Source organism: Ailuropoda melanoleuca, chromosome 1, assembly GCF_002007445.2.
Source record: "Ailuropoda melanoleuca isolate Jingjing chromosome 1, ASM200744v2, whole genome shotgun sequence".
Classification (NCBI taxonomy): Eukaryota; Metazoa; Chordata; class Mammalia; order Carnivora; family Ursidae; genus Ailuropoda; species Ailuropoda melanoleuca.
Window position 1 is genome coordinate 18,026,035 of NC_048218.1, and position 18,173 is coordinate 18,044,207.

General features: G+C 38.5%; 1 pseudogene; it reads right to left on the bottom strand.

Annotated features, from left to right (window-relative positions):
- Positions 1–15,405: 15,405 nt before the first annotated feature.
- LOC100463948 lies at positions 15,406–15,882 on the bottom strand (annotated as a pseudogene).
- Between the last annotated feature and the right edge of the window lie 2,291 nt (positions 15,883–18,173).

The window sequence follows — 18,173 nt, forward strand, 5'->3', positions numbered from 1 at the left end:
CTTCTCTGCTTTGGGACCCATCCCTGATTGAGGCTTTTCAGGCATTGCTCCCACACCTCATCACACCCCACTCTCCTTAGTGTTCTCAACCAACCAACCTTCCTTCCTTCCTTCTTTCCTTCCTTCCTTCTTTCCTTCCTTCCTTCCTTCTTTCCTTCCTTCCTTCTTCCCTTCCTTTCTTCCTTCCTTCCTCCCCTCCCTCTTCCCTCCCTGCCTCTTTCCCTCTCTCTCTTGCTTCCTTCTTTCTTTCTTCCTTCTCTTCCCTCTTTCTGTCCCTCCCTCCCTCCTCCCTCCTTTCCTTCTTTTAAAGAATTTTTTCTTGACCTTAGTTATGCCTAGAGGTCAACTACTTTAAACAAATCAACTTTTTCTTTGGATCCTGATACCTATTTAATAAACCTTGAGTTTATTTTCTTCCTTTTCATGACCAATTCTTCAATAAATAGTCTATGCTGACTCTCATTTTTCCATTATCTGTTTTGTTTGTAAACTATGGAAGGGAATTTTACCCTCCTGAATCTGCTTGTGGGAATGTCATTAGTGACATCTTTCCAGTGAAAATCAATGGCCTTTTAAAAACCCTCACCCTCTTGGGCTATTCAGCTGCATGTGATTCTGTTTAGAACTCTTTCCTTGAAAACCTCTTACCCATCTTTTCTGTGGCACCACAACATCCTCACTTTTTTCTTCTTTTCCCACCCACATCCCAGTCATTGGATTTTCTCAAGAATTAGTCTTTTGCTTTCTCTTCTCTTTTATACACTAATTTCTCCAAAAAGTTTCATCTACTATGAGTTTATCCCATAACCTTGATGATGAAGGACATCAAGTTTACCTTTGTGCTCTTAGTTTTTAACTTTTATCCCGCCTCCATATTTCCAAACACCTAGAAGCCCTGCCATCTTCCTGTCCTTCAGCGAGTAAGTGCAACTGTCAAGCCTCTTTTGGGCTTTACTATTTTCTAGCCAGTGAGACCTCTTACTTTTCTCTATTTCTTTTAGGCTGTACCATTCAGATTAGTATCTGCCTTAAACTGTTTGAAAACCACTATTATATGTAGCTTCTATGTACTTTGAGAATAGTACTCAGATTGAATATTTCTTGTGTCAAACTTAAGCACTTGATAATTACTGTGTCTACTTTTTACAAATGTCAGTGTTGTGGATCAAACACAAAACATAGGTGAACATCAGAGTAGAAATAGTTTTACATCCTATAGTGGTGTAGTAGTTACTTAGGAATTTGTGTTTATTGTCAAACTAAGTTTAATAATATTAAGAGGCATAATTAGAATATGAGATTTAAGTGTATTAAATATTAATGGTCATATGAAACAAACATACTAAACAAATGTGTTTCCTCTTTTTAAAAATTATTTGGCACTGGAACTTAATGTCATATGTTTCTTCATAACCCTGGTTAAGAAACAAATAGGAATTTTTTTTTCTGGAACATAAGAATGGGATATTTAGCAAACATTTTCTGACTTGCAATTTGAAGACTGCAATTAATTCTCAATATAATTTACTTTAATTAAAATCCACTACTATCTGGTTTGTGTAGGTAACGAGAAAAAATCCATGGGTGGCAAGTTTTATGTTGAAAAAATATTTTGTTTTGTGTGGTATTGAGCAAAACTTTCCTAAACTTTCATGTTTTTGATTTGAAAAGATCCAAATGAAATCTCAAATAAACTGTAGATTTAGTAAACAAACAAACAAATGACCTCCTGATACAAATCCACACATAAAGGAAGCAATTTTTCATTGCTTTGAACAAAAGGAGTATTTCCCTTATTTCTAAGCTAGTATACCGTTGCCAATGTCAGAAAGTACATAGACTTGCTTGTGTATTGTCTGGTTGAAAAATGACTAAGATTCTATTCTGGACAGGGTCATTTGGAAAGCCTCTTGGTGGTGGTCAAATAATAATTATGATACTATTTGGGGCTATATGTTGGAATATTGAAAGCTCAATTTGAATTCTTGTTAACAGCTGAGTCACTGTGGGGCCTCGGAAGTGACTTTTATTTTTGCACTAGATTTTCTCTATCACAATCCAAAGGGGGGATTTTGATCAGAAAATATAAGTTGCTTAACAATGAGAAAAATTTGAAGTCAGAAAAAGGGAAAAATTAAAAAAAAACCTGATAAAGCCTTGTTAGGAATTTTGCCAGCTAAGAGATGAAGGCCAAAGTTGGGTAAGTTAACAACTGAGGTGGTTGGACAACACCAGTATTTTATGTGAGTCTTTCCAAAAGAAATATGTCTCCAAGATGGCATATTTCTGGCCCCAGGCACCAGCTTTATTTGATGTGTTGTTATTGTGCTTTCATTTCTTCACTTCTTTAGTCTATCAAACAAATGTGTACTAAATTAAATACCAACTATGGGATAGAGTACTAGTGATTGGTGCCACCAGGTAAGTGTGTGATGATGTTACAGAACTTACCCTTGCTAAATTCTTTTCTTTCTTTCTTTCTTTCTTTCTTTCTTTCTTTCTTTCTTTTCTTTCTTTTTTTTTTTTAAAGATTTTATTTATTTATTTGACAGAGATAGACACAGCCAGCGAGAGAGGGAACACAAGCAGGGGGAGTGGGAGAGGAAGAAGCAGGCTCATAGCGGAGGAGCCTGATGTGGGGCTCGATCCCATAACGCTGGGATCACGCCCTGAGCTGAAGGCAGACACTTAACTGCTGTGCCACCCAGGCGCCCCTAAATTCTTTTCTTTCTTCTTCACTCAGGCCTTATTCCAAGATGGGAGTCGTTTGCAGGAATCATAAGATGTGGGTTAATATTTTGGGGATTGTGGGATCCATGGAATTTGCAGTACTGGGAAAATGTGCTTCTAGCTTTAGAACCCATCGTCCTATTCCTTTGTTGCCTTTATGCTGCTGGGAAGAGCCAGGAATTCAGGACTAAGAGGCAGAAATTGGGAGAGTCTGAAACTTATTTTGAATAACTTTGGCTCCCCTGGAGAAGGAGGAGATGACCAGCGTGAGTTCCACTTGTGTGTTTGGGGGTGGGGGGTCTGCTGCCAAGACTACGTTTAATGATTTTGTGAAATATGTTTAGGTGGTAGCTGAGATTTAGAAGATGGGAGACCCAAAAGAATGTAGGCACAACCCTGTTTTAATATTTTTCCCTACTCTCATGAATCGCCTGTGTTTGTCCCTTTCAATTCATGGGGCAATCTTTAAACAACCACAGAAGGAATGGGTTTAGAGGTAGGTTCATTCTTTTCAAGAAAAGATTTTTATTCCAGTTGTACTTTTCTCTGTATCCTGTCTTCTTTCTCTCTCTTTCCCTCCTTTTGTTGTTACAGTCTGTGTACCTTCAAAGATCTATTCCTTTTATTTATAAAAAATTTAAGAACCTTAGAGATTTATAAATAAGCATAAAAATAAACAACAGGATGGTTTCTCCTTTTATAGTTAGGTTTATGAGAATATAGAGGAAGATGACTTGGTTGGAAATAGATGGAGCTATGAAGATAGGAAGGGCAGAAAAGAAGAGAAGTTCCATGGCATTTTCATATTAAGTCCAAGTTATTTCCCTAGGGACTTGTCAGGTCTGAAGGATATTTTCTCCATAGGGAGGAGACGGATTGCTATACAACAGGTAACCCCCTAGGGTGTGTCCCCTGCCATACCTACTTCTCTAGGCTTCTCTGACCCAGTGTAAGTTATAATCAGAGGGGAATTTCCTTATTTGAAGTCTTGTCACTTCAGTGACTTTCTAAGTAGAAATGGGAGAACCCAGAAAATTTTTCAAAAAAGTTTTATTTCTTCCTGGAAATTATGTGTTTTTTTCCTCCCTTTTCTTCCTGTATATTATTTGGACCTGAGGAACTCTTATTACCTTTGGAATAAATCTGAAGCAGTTCTCTGCAAAAGTGAACTTGATTTTGGGAGAATATTCCTTTTTTTCTCTGGTGCCTTCACTATAAAATGTATGTTCCATATATCTGAGGAGAAAGACTACAAATATTGCTTTTTATTCATGTGTGTATGTTTAATGAAGTAAAATTTGGGTACTTAAGAATATAAAATCAACACACTCTTCAATTTTCTTACTACTTAAAAAAGTGTATACTACAGACAGCTATCTAGAAATTTACCTCAAATTTCCACTGATTATCTTACATAGAAACAGATACTATCATATTCCTTTTCTAAAAAGTGAAAAAGGGAAGTGACAAAGAACAAGTGTTTCATGGGCCATTGATTAAAGGACTCAACAAGATCGTAGTGGGTGTGTGGGTGTATAAGAGTGAATGAGACAGAGAGAGAGAGAAGAGAAGACAGAGGTGTTTGATTGGTGGGATAGGATATTTGTCATAGTAATTTAAAAAATTCTATAGGTATGTGTTTATTTCCTATGATACATGAATAAGTTCTGGTCATAAACTTTTTTTTTTTTTAAAGATTTTATTTATTTATTTGACAGAGACAGAGACAGCCAGTGAGAGAGGGAACACAAGCAGGGGGAGTGGGAGAGGAAGAAGCAGGCTCATAGCAGGGGAGCCTGACGTGGGGCTCGATCCCACAACGCCGGGATCATGCCCTGAGCCGAAGGCAGACGCTTAACCGCTGTGCCGCCCAGGCGCCCCTGGTTACAAACTTTTAACTCAATTTATTATTTAGATTTGATTTTTGCATTTCCCTTTAACTAAGTGTCAAGATGATCACTCTGTTGCTAAAAAGGCTTCAGTAAAATTAAAATAATTATTTATAATAATATTAGATCAATGAATTAGACCAGAATCATCCTCTCAAAAGTTTTAAAGTGGTCTAAATTAAACCTATTCAAACATTTTGCCATAAAATAATGAAAAACAGACTGGCTAAAGGGACTGTACCAAGATAGATACATTTAAAATGTGGAACTATTCTCTTCATATTGAAATATCCATTAATACTTATGTTTTCATATAGGAAAATCAGTTTTCCAGAATAATTCTTTTTTTTTTTTTTTATTTTTAAGGTGTTAGCTATTAGGGCATGAAACTGACCTCATAAACTCAGGCATCACTTTCCTTCCTTCCTAGTTTAACTCTTGAATTAAAAAATTTGTTTCATACTGATTGGTGATTGATCCCAGCATACTCCTATGCCTAGCATGAGTTTTGAGGCTTTGCAATAAATAATGTAATTTAACATAAATAGCAAGTTTAGGGGCGCCTGGGTGGCACAGTGGTTAAGCGTCTGCCTTTGGCTCAGGGCGTGATCCCGGCGTTATGGGATCGAGCCCCACATCAGGCTCCTCCGCTATGAGCCTGCTTCTTCCTCTCTCACTCCCCCTGTTTGTGTTCCCTCTCACTGGCTGTCTCTATCTCTGTCAAATAAATAAATAAAATCTTTAAAAAAAAATAGCAAATTTAGTTGTAAGTCCCTTGATGTTTGGGATTAATATGTAGCACAATGTTTGACCCATAATAGATACTCAGTAAGTGTTTGTGGAAAGAATGAAATTTCAAATTGACTCTTCTAGATGCATAGGCTAGCTTGAATTTGCTCCCTGAAAATAGACTGCTTTCCTAAACTTATATACTATTTTGTAACTTTCTCCTTTAAGTCATAACTAAACCCAAGCCTCTTAAGTACAGATGTACCTGGACCAACCCATCACCAATTCTACAAAAATGATTGAAGAAGTTGTCCAAAGATTATTCCTTTGGATAAGTATATCACATATTAGTTGGTGTTCAAATTAAAAAGTAATCCACACATAAAAATTAAACTTCACAAAGAATGCAAAATTGAAAGTGAAAACAAAATATCCAAACTTACTACACATGACTTGCTGAATTGAGAACACTGACAAGATACCATGGGGTCAAAATACTTCCCAAGGTCAGGTTCAGTTAATAGCCAACACCACCAGCAGTGCCCCTAGAGTGCTGATTAGAAGAACATACCCATCACCCACCCCATAAAATGCTTGCCGGCCCTAGGAACCCCAGACACATATTAAAGAAGAAATTAAATTATAGAGGAGCAACTGGACTCCTCTATTTCCCTCTACTCCTATATAGAGTTGATGTTTGTGATGAATAAAGCTTTAACATCCATAAATATCCAAATATTTCAAATAAATTATTTAAAATTAATACTTTCTAGATTATGGGAATGAACAACTCTTCCTGGAAGGTAAATAATCGAATGTCTTAGAGATGCAGAATTACACCCCCTGGATTTTTTGTTTTTTCTTAACTGATGAAACTGTGACTTGTCTTCTGTGGAATGCTCCACGGCTTCTTGTAGATTATAGAATTCAAGGATATTATAAATATCATCCATTCGCTCATTCCGTAAATCATTCACCAAATACTGAGAGTCTCAATAGATTGGTACTGAAGGTAGAGAAGTAAAACAACCAAAACCCCCAAAATTCCAGCTACCAGAAGTAGCTTGTCTTCATAGGATGAACACGAAAATGTTCTTATACATAAAAAAAGTTGTTATGAAGGAAAAGCTTAATGCACTGTCATGGGATATAAAAGTTGGAAGGAGCAAATAAGGAAAAAAGAACTACACAGCATGCTGGTGTGTGTGTGTGTGTGTGTGTGTGTGTGTGTGTATTTCCCAGCTAGTCCATGCACCTAGAATGCCCCCTTCAGGGGAACATCACTGACCACAGCCCCACTCCCCTGCTGGGCTCAGGGCCCCATCACCGCCCTCTTCCAGCCTTCTCTGTCCTTGTTTACAGTTCTTTAGTTGTCTTGCCCACATTATTAGAAATTAGCTCTTTGTGTGTTTGTTTTTGTCAGTGAATCATGTACTTCATGAGGTCAGTGACAGATACTATTTATCTTTCAATTGGTAACAATTTAATTGAACAAGTAAGTTAATTGATTTGCTGAAGGTTGAATTTTTTGGAGGAGCATGATAAAGAGCAAAAGCGTTACTTTTGGGGCGACAGGAAATTGAATTCTACTCTTGGGCTGCCACTCGCAAGTTTGTTGTGGGAGCTGGAAAGGACATGGCATGAACTTGGGCGGCTGCTTTGGGCACTGGGTTGTGGCAGAGGCTCTTTGTACGCTCTTTGTTCTCTTCCTCTAAGCCTCCCTCTGATTTCAGCCATAGCTTTGAGGGACATACTCTGGGAGTTCAGACTCACCTGCTGGAAGCTGTGTCTTGTTTTCCTGGGAATTGGCTCAGAGAAGTTCAGACTGGGGGTGACAGGGATTTCTGTCCCTGGGAACAATCCTTAACTAAAGATGATGGGAAGCTGTTGGAGAAATGCTTCCTCCTTCCATCCCTTGGAGGAGATGATTCAGAGAGGTACTGGTTTTCTTTTCAGAGGGCCTGGCAGAATCAAATCCTCTATGAGAATACAGCTCTATAGTTCCTTCCCTCTTTCTCTTCTCACTCTCCCACTCCCTCATTTCTACTTCCTGGTATCTCATCCCAAATAAACCACCTGTCCCCAGGTTCTAGTCCCCATCTTAGGCTCTGTGATCAGGGAGACTCAAACCAAGACACCTGTGTAAGTAAGCGGCGGAAGTCTCTAAGCACTAAGTGGCCAGTGCTTTTCTGCTCCAGGTTTCTACATAACACCCCAAATGATTTCCCTACTAGCCAACACACACTTCCTTATTTATAACTGCTAGGTCCAGCCAGGACAATTTGACTGATACTTTTTGTCTTCTATTTGTTATGTAAGATTTATGTCATTTTAATATTTGTCTTATTTGTTGATAGGGAACCCTGGATAGGCACAAAACATGTAATAGCCTAAGGCATAACCTCACCGAGCTCCACTTAGAAACCTTTATAATGATCAATGGCAGATACTATAAGTTGCAAGATTTTAAGAATCCTCAAGGAGAAAAATGTATGAGCTAAGTGTTCTGGAGAACTTCAGCCTTCTGGAGTTGAACTCTGGCCTTTCAAATGCAAATCCAATAACTAAGCCCCTCCTGCACAAATGCACTAAATGGTGCAGTCAGTTGAATACCTTGTCTCTTATTTCCCCAGGGAGGGGAGGACAATGGGTACAAGGCACTCTCTTCTCACGTATTCTCCCATTTGCTGTTCCGGTATCCCTTTCATTCATTCTGGACCTGTCATCCTGCTGTAGTGTCTTCTGCCCACACCAGTTCATTCAAAGCCACAGCCAGTCACCTGTCCTCTGTTTTTCCTTTGTATGAGCAGCCCAGACCTGCTACAGAGAGCTTTACATGAAGGCTTGGTTAAAGTGGCAAGGAATTATAGCACACATCAGTAAACAACTTAATTTGAATAAGTGAATAAACTTTTCTCAAGTTCATCAGCCATTTCTGTTCTGGGGGACTCTTACCTTATTATACTTCTTTTTGGGTCCCTGATCTGCTGCCATTTTTGAGGGTCTACTCTTTCACTTTGCTGTCTTCCCCCCCTCTTTTACTCCTAGTCCCCAAATTCACCTTCCACCCATTTCAAAGACAACCTTTTCAAACAGAGATTATCACTGCATGTGGAATTTCCTGACAATTTGTTCAATGGAAGAATTTAGCTTCTTTTTTTTCCAATCTCCTTGTTTCAGACTCTGCCCCAGACTTTGCCTTTTGAAGTCCCGATCTGTCTTCTCAAACAAAATGCCAGTTTGCACTGCATATTTAGCAATCCAAGAAGTATTAGAAACTTTGAAAATCACAGCTTTTCTTTAACTGTTTAAAATCAAGTTCTTAGGCAGTTTCAAGATCAAAGATTACTCATAGCTCTCCAGCCAGGGGCTTTTGTTAAAGGAAGCAGGATAGGAGTAGACTTTACCCTTCCCCAGAATAGAAAATCCAAGGGCCAGATTCACCCTATCTGCCCCTCCACATGGCCAAATCCAGCTCCAACTGCCTAATTTGGGTTATGGTCCCATTGACAACCCTACACCGTGTCTCTAGAGGATGTCTCAATTTCACTTCATGGGAAGGGACCAGAACTAAGAGTGAACTGGGAAATTATTAAGAGTCAGAAAAGGAGTTTTTAATTTACAGAACTTCTACCAAAATACATATCTTTGAATTGGGCTTGGGATGCTGCATCATGAAGCCAATACCTTTTTCCCAAAATTCAGCAAGCCAGACTCTGGTTTCTAAGGATGGGTAAGATGGGAAGAGCAGAGAGCTGGTGGTGCTTAGTGGTGTTATTCAGATCTTCAGATTCTTTTTCTGAGTACTTTTCCAGCACCATTTTATTTCTCCTTCCTTTCTGGGACTCCAATGACACACAAGTTAGATATTCCATTATAGTTCCACAGGTCCCTATGTCTCACCCTTCCCTAACCCCACCCCAGTCTATCTGCTCTCTGTTTTCAGAATGGAAAATTTCTATTGTTCTCTCTTCAAGTTCACTGATTCTTTACTCTATCCTCTCCATTCTGCTGTTGAAACCAGCCATTGATTTTTTGTTTTTGTATTATATTTTTCAATTCTAAAATTTCCATTTGATTCTTCTATATATTTTCTTTTTTTGTTTGTTTTTTTTTTTAAAGATTTTATTTATTTATTTGACAGAGATAGAGACAGCCAGCGAGAGAGGGAACACAAGCAGGGGGAGTGGGAGAGGAAGAAGCAGGCTCATAGCAGAGGAGCCTGATATGGGGGTTGATCCCATGACGCCGGGATCACGCCCTGAGCTGAAGGCAGACGCTTAACCGCTGTGCCACCCAGGCGCCCCATGATTCCTCTATATATTTTCTGTCTTTGCTGAGACTTTCTACCTTTTTTCATTTATTCCAATCCTGTTTATTATTGTTTGTTGGAGCATGTTTGTTGGATTCCTGCTTTAACATCTTTGTCAGATATTTCTAACCTTCGTGTCATCTAGGTGTTGGTGTTTGTTGATTTTGTCACCCCATTTATGTTGAGATTTTCCTGGTTCCTGGTAGGATGAATGATTTTTGATAAAAACATAGATGTCTGGATCTTATTTAAATCTTCTGTTATAGTAGGACTCTTCTGGTTTAGATCTGGTAGGTGAAGAGGGGCACTGCCAAATTACAGCCAGGTAAGGTAGAAATCCATGCTTCCCACTGGCAATTGGAGAAGAGATGATCCTCGTTACTGCTGGGTGTGGGTGTGGGTGGAAGGTCAGGATTTTTGCTAGGTCTTTGCTGATACTACCCTAGCTTGGAGGGGGAGGAGTGACTTGTTAGGGCTCCTCACATGGCCTCCACCGACACCACAGGGATGAGGATGTCCTTCTTACCACTAGGTAGTGATGAAAGTTCTGATTTTCTTTCTGATGGCTAATATTCCATTGTATATATGGACCATATCAGAAAGAACAATTACACAACATTTGCAGCAACATGGACGGGACTGGAGGAGATTATGCTAAGTGAAATAAGTCAAGCAGAGAAAGACAATTCTCATATGGTTTCACTCATTTATGGAACATAAGAAATAGGAAGATCGGTAGGAGAAGGAAGGGAAGAATGAAGAGGGGGTAAACAGAAGGGGGAATGAACCATGAGAGACTGTGGACTCTGGGAAAAAAACTGAGGGCTTCAGAGGGGAGGGGGTGGGGGATTGGGATAGGCTGGTGATGGATATTAAGGAGGGCACATATTGCATGGTGCACTGGGTATTACGCAAATAATGAATCATGGAACATTGCATCAAAAACTGGTGATGTACTGTATGGTGACTAATATAGCAAAATAAAAATTATTAAAAAAAAAGAAAGTTCTGATTTTCTTCTAGACCACCTCCGACACAGTCCAGTGGGGTGACAGAGGGGCAGGGATGGAAATCTAGCCTCCCTACTGACAATGCAGGGATGAGGTTGGGTGGGGGATGGACCTGGCATAGTGAAGAGCCCTGCCCCCATATAGGTATTCTTTGATATCACTCTAGTGAAAAGGTTGGGGTGCTTCATTATAGCCTGGCAAGGGTGAAAGTCTGTGTACCCCACTTGGCATTTGCTGGTGAGAGTAAGGTTGGGGGCTGGGAACACTTTTCTCTGTGGTATTTAGCTAGAGTAGGATGGTTATTTTAGAAAAGTTTTCAGTCTGGTTGGGATAGTCCTTTTGGGTAATGGGAGCAAGTTTACTTTAGTTTTTTAAAATTTGATTAATTAATTAATTAATTTTTAGGTGCCTATTGGTATTTCTGGATCACTGGTTTTTCCAGAAAGCAGTCTGGAATACCTGAAGCAAAGAAAACCCCAAACCCAAAACCCAAAAACCTAGAGAACTTACCACTGTGTCTTTCCATGGATCTCAAAATCTCCAGCCAGACCTTATGTTTTCTCCATCTTTCAGAGTCTTTTTATGTTGGTTTTATGTATAACGTCCAGTTTGTTCATTTATCTATTTATGCTCTAGTTAGCAGAAGGAATAGGGAAAAGCACTCCAACTCCAGTTTTCCAGAAGTAGAAATCTCTCTGATGTCAAGATAGAGTAGCTTTGAGGTTTTGCCCAACACTACCTTATCCAGCCAACCTTTGAGGTTTTAGAGGCTCAGTGGGTTCTCATGAGACTCTCACTTTTGGTTCCCCGCTTTGGTCTTAAAGCTGAACCACTCTGAGCAGTATCTGGCTGTGTCAGAGGTGTGCCTCCTCCTGCCCAGGCCGCTACCATGTTGTAAACCCATTCCCTGACTACACCCTGATACGCTTATGTATGTACCTTCTCAGTTGCTTCTTCTAAGTCCTTCTCAGTGTCTAGTATATGTCTGTACTCTGTTGAGAAACTTGTTAAAAATTCTCTATAGTCTGGAGAATGAGTACCAAAGGGAGAAAAATAATCTTAATTATGCTATGATTTGACATGCTGTAATATTTGTTCAGGTCAATTTTAAATTTATCCTTCAGTGATTTTATTTTTAAATGGGCTTTTTTGAATTGTCCAAAATGCCTAGGAAGGAAAAAAGTTTGATTCTCTTTATAAGAAAACTGTTGTGTATGTGTTATATTGCTGAATAGTAGAGAAAGACTAAATGATATTGAAAATAATGGGGTAAATGAAAAAAAGTCTCAGCTTAAATACTGTGTCTGTCTTGTTAGAGAATTGCTTGTGTAATTTTAATTCCAAATGCCTCCATATTTGCCATCTGTTTTTTCCTGGCATTGAGAATGAAGAAAGGCCAGACAGAAAGTATGTGAAATAAAATGGTTACTAATGCAGAAAGTGTGTTTAACCCTAAAGCCTATTATCAATTAAACTAATATTATGGATTCATGGTTTTCTTTCAAAAATAATTTCCCCCCTCTAAACTGTCTTGGACAAGCTACTTCTTGCTACCAGCCATGTCTCAAGGGATGTGTACTGACTGGAAATTTTGAACTTCTATAAAAGTGTTTATTAAATTTTTGAATAATTGGATTAAATACCAACAATAAGCCTCATCATTTTCATGTTTGTTGAGCAATTGCTCCTTGTTGAACCACAAACTTGGGCTACAAAATTCAGAATAAAGGACAAAGTACAAGAAGTTCTTTGCATGGATAAAGAATTCGTAGATACTAAGAGACAAATAAACCATACAAACCTCAACTAAAACCAAATTGAACATGAAAATAGCATTAGGACAAGTCCAATATACCTGGGGGAAAAATAAATCATAACAACAGTGTGTATTAACACAATTCTTTTCTGAAGAGTTTATGTCTACCTTTTCTCTGCTTTCTGCTTCTTTTTCCTTCTAAACTTAGGATGGTTCAAGGACAGGAGAGATGATATATTGTTCTTACTTTTCCTTCACTTACAAGGGAAACCTGAGAATGTGGAAATATCTTCAGGACATATATCCTCCAACTACCTTTCCAGTGAGAGGAAATCCCTTCTCAGGATCATGTCTGTCTAAACTAGAGCAGGGGCAGAGAACTGCTCCCACTTTGATGCATGTTTTTTGTTTGTTTGTTTGTTTTATTTTTATTTTTTGCTAGCTTCAATTGTTGGAGAGTCTTTTCTTCTATGGAGCCGAATTGTTCCTCTGTGATCTAGTTTGGACATAGGGGGTAATTCTAGGCTCTATTCCATATGATAGGCTTTAAATGCTTTATTCTTCTGTAGGTTAAGTATTCTCAGGTTCTTTAAGGGTCAGTTTTGAGAGTTCTTCTAGATGGTGTAACATCATAATAACCCTCTTCTTTTAATGTTACCTATGTTATAAATGTACCTGCTAAAATGTGGTTAGAAAGTCAATTTAAGAAAATTTCAATTCAGTACAATGCAGGGAATAGTTTTCAAGCACTTTTGATGAGCCAGACACTCTGTTTGGCCCTGGGGCTGTAATAGTGAACACGACCATCTGTCCTCCTGAAGATCGCAGGTAGCAAAGACAGATATTCAATAAGTAATTACAACTATGATGAGTGTTATGGAAGAGGATGTAAAGTTGTCTAAAGCAAGGGGGGTTTAATTAATCCTGGAGAGTCATGGAAGGCTTCTATGATGAGGACATGTTTAAGTGAAGACTTGAAGCATGAGTAGAAATTAGCTGAGATAATAGAGGCTCAGGCAATGGAAGTGGTACAAGAGGAAGATTTCAGGTTCCCAAAGTCCAAGGGAAGACACGTTTTAAGAAGAGGATTCCAAGTTCTCATGTCAGTGGAGAGTCTTGAGTGGCTACAACCATTAGGTAATGGGGCTCCATTGTTCAGAAAGGAGCAAGCCCTTGATTTTCTTTCTGTGTCATGCTACCTAACTTTCTCAATGATTCCTCTTCTTATTTATATCACAGTTTTTTCTTTCTTTCTTCTTTCTTTCTCTTTCTTTCTTTCTTTCTTTCTTTCTTTCTTTCTTTCTTTCAATTCAATTAGTTAACATATAGTGTATCATTAATTTCATATGTGGATGGGGTGACTGGGTGATGGGTATTAAGGAGGGCATGTGATGTATAGTGAGCACTGGGTTTTATATGCAACTGATGGATTACTGAACTCTACACCATGGTTTTAACAGTTGTCCTGGTTATGTGAACATATCATCTCAAAAAAAAAGTGCTTTAAAGGTTTTACTTTTGGAAATAAGTGCTCAGGAGACAATCCCACTTTCTACTTAGCTCTATTTATGTGCCACACAGCTAATTAGATAAAAACCAAAAGTGTTCAATGGATTTTGCATAAAAGAACTTATTGGTGACATTCCAAAGAGCTCTTGGTAGCTTAGTGGGAAACGTCAGATGGCAGTGGGTTGGGGAGTGAATAGGAGGTGAGCTAGTAAATACAGAGAATGCAGACAGTCTAAAGAATCTTGGCTGTAGAAAGAAGAAAAGGGATAGGACAAGTATCTAGAGGAAAAGAGGGATAAGGAAATGTCAGGGTTTTTTAAAATTTTATTTATTTTTTTAGAGAAGAGACTATGGCAAGATTAAATATTGCTGGAAGTACACTACTATTTATGGCAAAGTAAGAAATATGGGGAAAAGGTTCTCTAAAAGGAGGCCTCATCTATGGCCTTTGGTTGTTTCCAATTTGGTTTAGAAGGTAAATGTAAAACATAAGTATGACATAGAATAGGATATCCTATAATAAAGAACTTTTATTGTGAACTAGTGTGATGAGAAAAGGAAAAAAAGAAAATTAGGTACTATATGTTGAAGTGACAATATTTTCAAAAGGTGGTAGCAAACCAGCGATCAACTTGGGCTGGTAGTGTAGAAACAGAAGAGATTTTGAGGCTCATCTCCTTTATTTTCAATCAGTTTGACTTTAGGCAAGTTATGCAGCTTTTCCAAGCTTCTGTTTTCAGTTCGTAAAAAGGGATCATGATGCTGAACTCACACTTTTGTGTTTGTGAAGAGGAGATAGTTCTTGTAAAGCTCCTACTATGATTAATTGTACAATAACTGATAGTACATATAAAATCACAGATCATGGGACTTGAATGACAAAGACACTATTACTCTATCATGGTTTGCACATAGTAGCTCTTCACTAAAAAACTGGAGAGAAGAAAGAAAGAAGTGAAATGCACAACGTGAGCAAATACATGAAGTGAAAAATATGTGTGAGGACTGATGACAACAATTCAGGCAGGTCTATAGGTGACGCCCTACAGATTCATTGTGTTCTTGATATCAGGAAAATCTGGGAGATCAGCGTTCTTGGAAGTTAACTCCCTAACAGTAATTCATGTGAGAAGTGTTAATTACATTATCTGTTATAACAGGTACAAATCTCAGTCCAAAATAAACCAAAGATGTAAGAAACATGACTTGATTCTTCTACATATCAACTAAATTTTTCTTTGAATCTTTGTTGTTGGTGTTATTTTATTATTTGAGTTCTTCTCTCATAATCATAAACATAACTCTGCAATCCAGCTAAACTTGGAAAAGAGTAAGGAAAATATGAACCCATAGAAGTTCAGTGGAAGCACGAACTTATAGAATATTTCGAGCAGATGGGGGTGAAGGGGTACTCTCCTGAGCTATAGAAGGAATGGTCTGGTTGTTAAGATAAAACAAAAGTCAAATTTATTAGATTTGTCCAGAGGCAGCAATGGTGATCTTCTTGCTGGTCTTGCCATTCCTGGACTCAAAGCGCTCCATGGCTTCCACAATATTCATGCCCTCTCTCACCTTGCCAAAGACCACATGCTTGCCATCCAACCACTCAGTCTTGGCAGTATAGTTGAAAAACCGGGAACTGTTAGCATTTGCCATGTACAAGATGCCAGGACCTTTATGTTTTGGGATGAAACTCTCATCATTAATTTTCTCCCCATAGATGAACTTGCTGCCAGTGCCATTATGGCATGTCAAGTTACCACCCTGGCACAGATCCTGGAATAATCCTGTGAAAGCAGGAACCTTTATAATGAAATCCTTTCTCCCCAGGGCTCAGAGCACAAAAGTTTTCTGCTGTTTTTGGAACTTTCCAAACAGCTGGAAGGAGATGGGGCGCAAGGGCTTGCCCTCCATGGCAGTGTTGAAGAACACAGTGGGGTTGACCATGGTTGAGCAGTGGGGGCAGCTCCAAGGGGTGGCATCATCTGCAAGGTGTCTTTGAATCTTTAGTTTCTTAGGACATCAGACTCTTAAATTGTCTCTCTTTTCCCTCGCTTGGGTCTAAGTTCCAGGGAGATATATGTAATTTCATGATGTGGTATGACCCATCTTGTTTTTGAGTCATCTGTCCACATAGATATTTGCTGATCAATCCACGGATTTGATTCCATTTGGTCCTTGCTCCCTGATCCATACAGTAAACTATTGAGACAACTCTCTTTTTTGTATACCTTGGGTCTCAGGTCCAGTGGATCTCTCTGATGTTTTCATGCCAGGCTTGAAAACTGAAACATCATTCTATAGCTTTTATGGTATTCCCTGGTAAGGGATTTCTCCTGGGATTTATCTATGGCTTCATTTGCCTTGATGTCTACTTTGTGACTCTATCACTTCTATGGGTTTATGATCTAGGAAAAGGGGCAAATATCCACATTTATTCTCTGTCTCCTAAACCATATCAGGGTCTTGTCTCCTCACTGAAGTTTTAATATGGATACCAGAGTCAAGACTATCTCTCTCTAAACAACCATACTTTGTCTTTCTTGTGCTGTCCCTCAGCCTAATTATTTTTCTCGTATTTGGGGAAAATCCCTCCCTTTATAGTTTTTGATAGCTTCCCCTGGATTCATTTTTTGCCTCCCAAATAACCATTTTATGGCATTAGGATCTGGAGAAATAAACCAGGGACTCATAGGAAGCTTCTGTTTTCCACCCTACCCTGGCACACCCACATCCTCAGGAAATAACTAGAATAGACTATTAGCCTGCATTAAGTGAGTAAGTGGAAAGGGAAAGCGGGAACTTTAGGGAAAAATTATTTATATTTCAACATCCTGTGATAATGACAACACATTTACATTACTTTACAATTTGATGTATAACTTGTAAAAAGTAAGTTGATAAAGGCCCTACATTGATTATTTAAATTTGATCAGTGTCCTCCAGCAATGCACTTCAGCATATTTCTATTCATCTGGATAGATGAATAGATGAAATTCTCCAAACAACGTGGACAAAGAATGCAGATTAGCTGGCAGAAATGTTAATGTCTGGCGATCGCAATTCTGAGATTATAGCGGCAACATTTTTAGACGGTTATATGGGTCTTACAGCTCATTTTACAAAGGAGATTACCACAATCCAGACTTTCGTCTGTTGGAAAGTCTGGAAAATTCAATACTGACTTTTACCCAAGGTTCTTGGTTACTTCCCAAGGGCATAAAATAACTTTTTGCAGTTTTGTGCTAAGTGGTATAGCATATACTATTTTTATTTACTTAAAATTTTATTCAATATAAAAATCAATTATCAAGTTGGTAGATTTTCACTTTTAGTCAATGCCCTCATGGAAATAAATTTCTGATCTTTGCTTTGTGTAATTGACAAAATATCAGGGTGAATTCTATTTAATTTTTGAAATCTAAGCAGTGTTACATGGTTTGTAATTGCTTTTGTTTCCCAGTCAGTTTCTCTACTAGATATTCTCTCCACACCAACCTCAGGATATGTTAACACCCCTCAGAGATATGTGTAGGATTCAATGTTCTAGTATTAACATTTTCAATGACACAGCACAATGAAATTGAAGATTAGCAAGGTGATGACTCATTGGCATAAGTATTCAATATTACTTTTCTAAATGTCCAAATATATATTTGGTTCTAGGCTTTAGACATAAACCTCCAATGATACTAGAAGGATTTATGGTTAAGGGTAATACTACCCTCCAGGAAAGTTTCTAAAGAAACCTGTCATCTGTACTAGTTGTAAAAGCCCAAGTGTGAGTGCAGCTATAGGGCTTCTTGCCCCCATGACAGCAGCAGGGATGTTGCTAAAATATTCTTCTATTCAAAGTGTGTGATGTTATTCTCAAACAATTGATGTCTCTGGGCCATCTGTCATTTCATGGCTAGGCACTGCACCAGCACCATGTGGTGAAGTGCTAGGGGCAGGAAATTGTGGTTTATTTCATTGTTTTGCTAACAAAGACTCAGAAGTCAATAATTGCTTGACATTTCTGAAAGTGTCTTCCAGTTGGAGAGAACACACTTAGACAATGAAATAATGAAAGGGTTGTGCAATGAGTTTGTGTGTGTGTGTATGTGTGTGCAATATACAAAGTCACCCCAGAGGTATGTGATGGTCTGGTTTTGCTTCTGGAGAAGATAAATTATAGAGTATGATTGCCAGCACACCTCTGTCTAAAATGAGTGAAGTAATTCAAGCAAACACACATT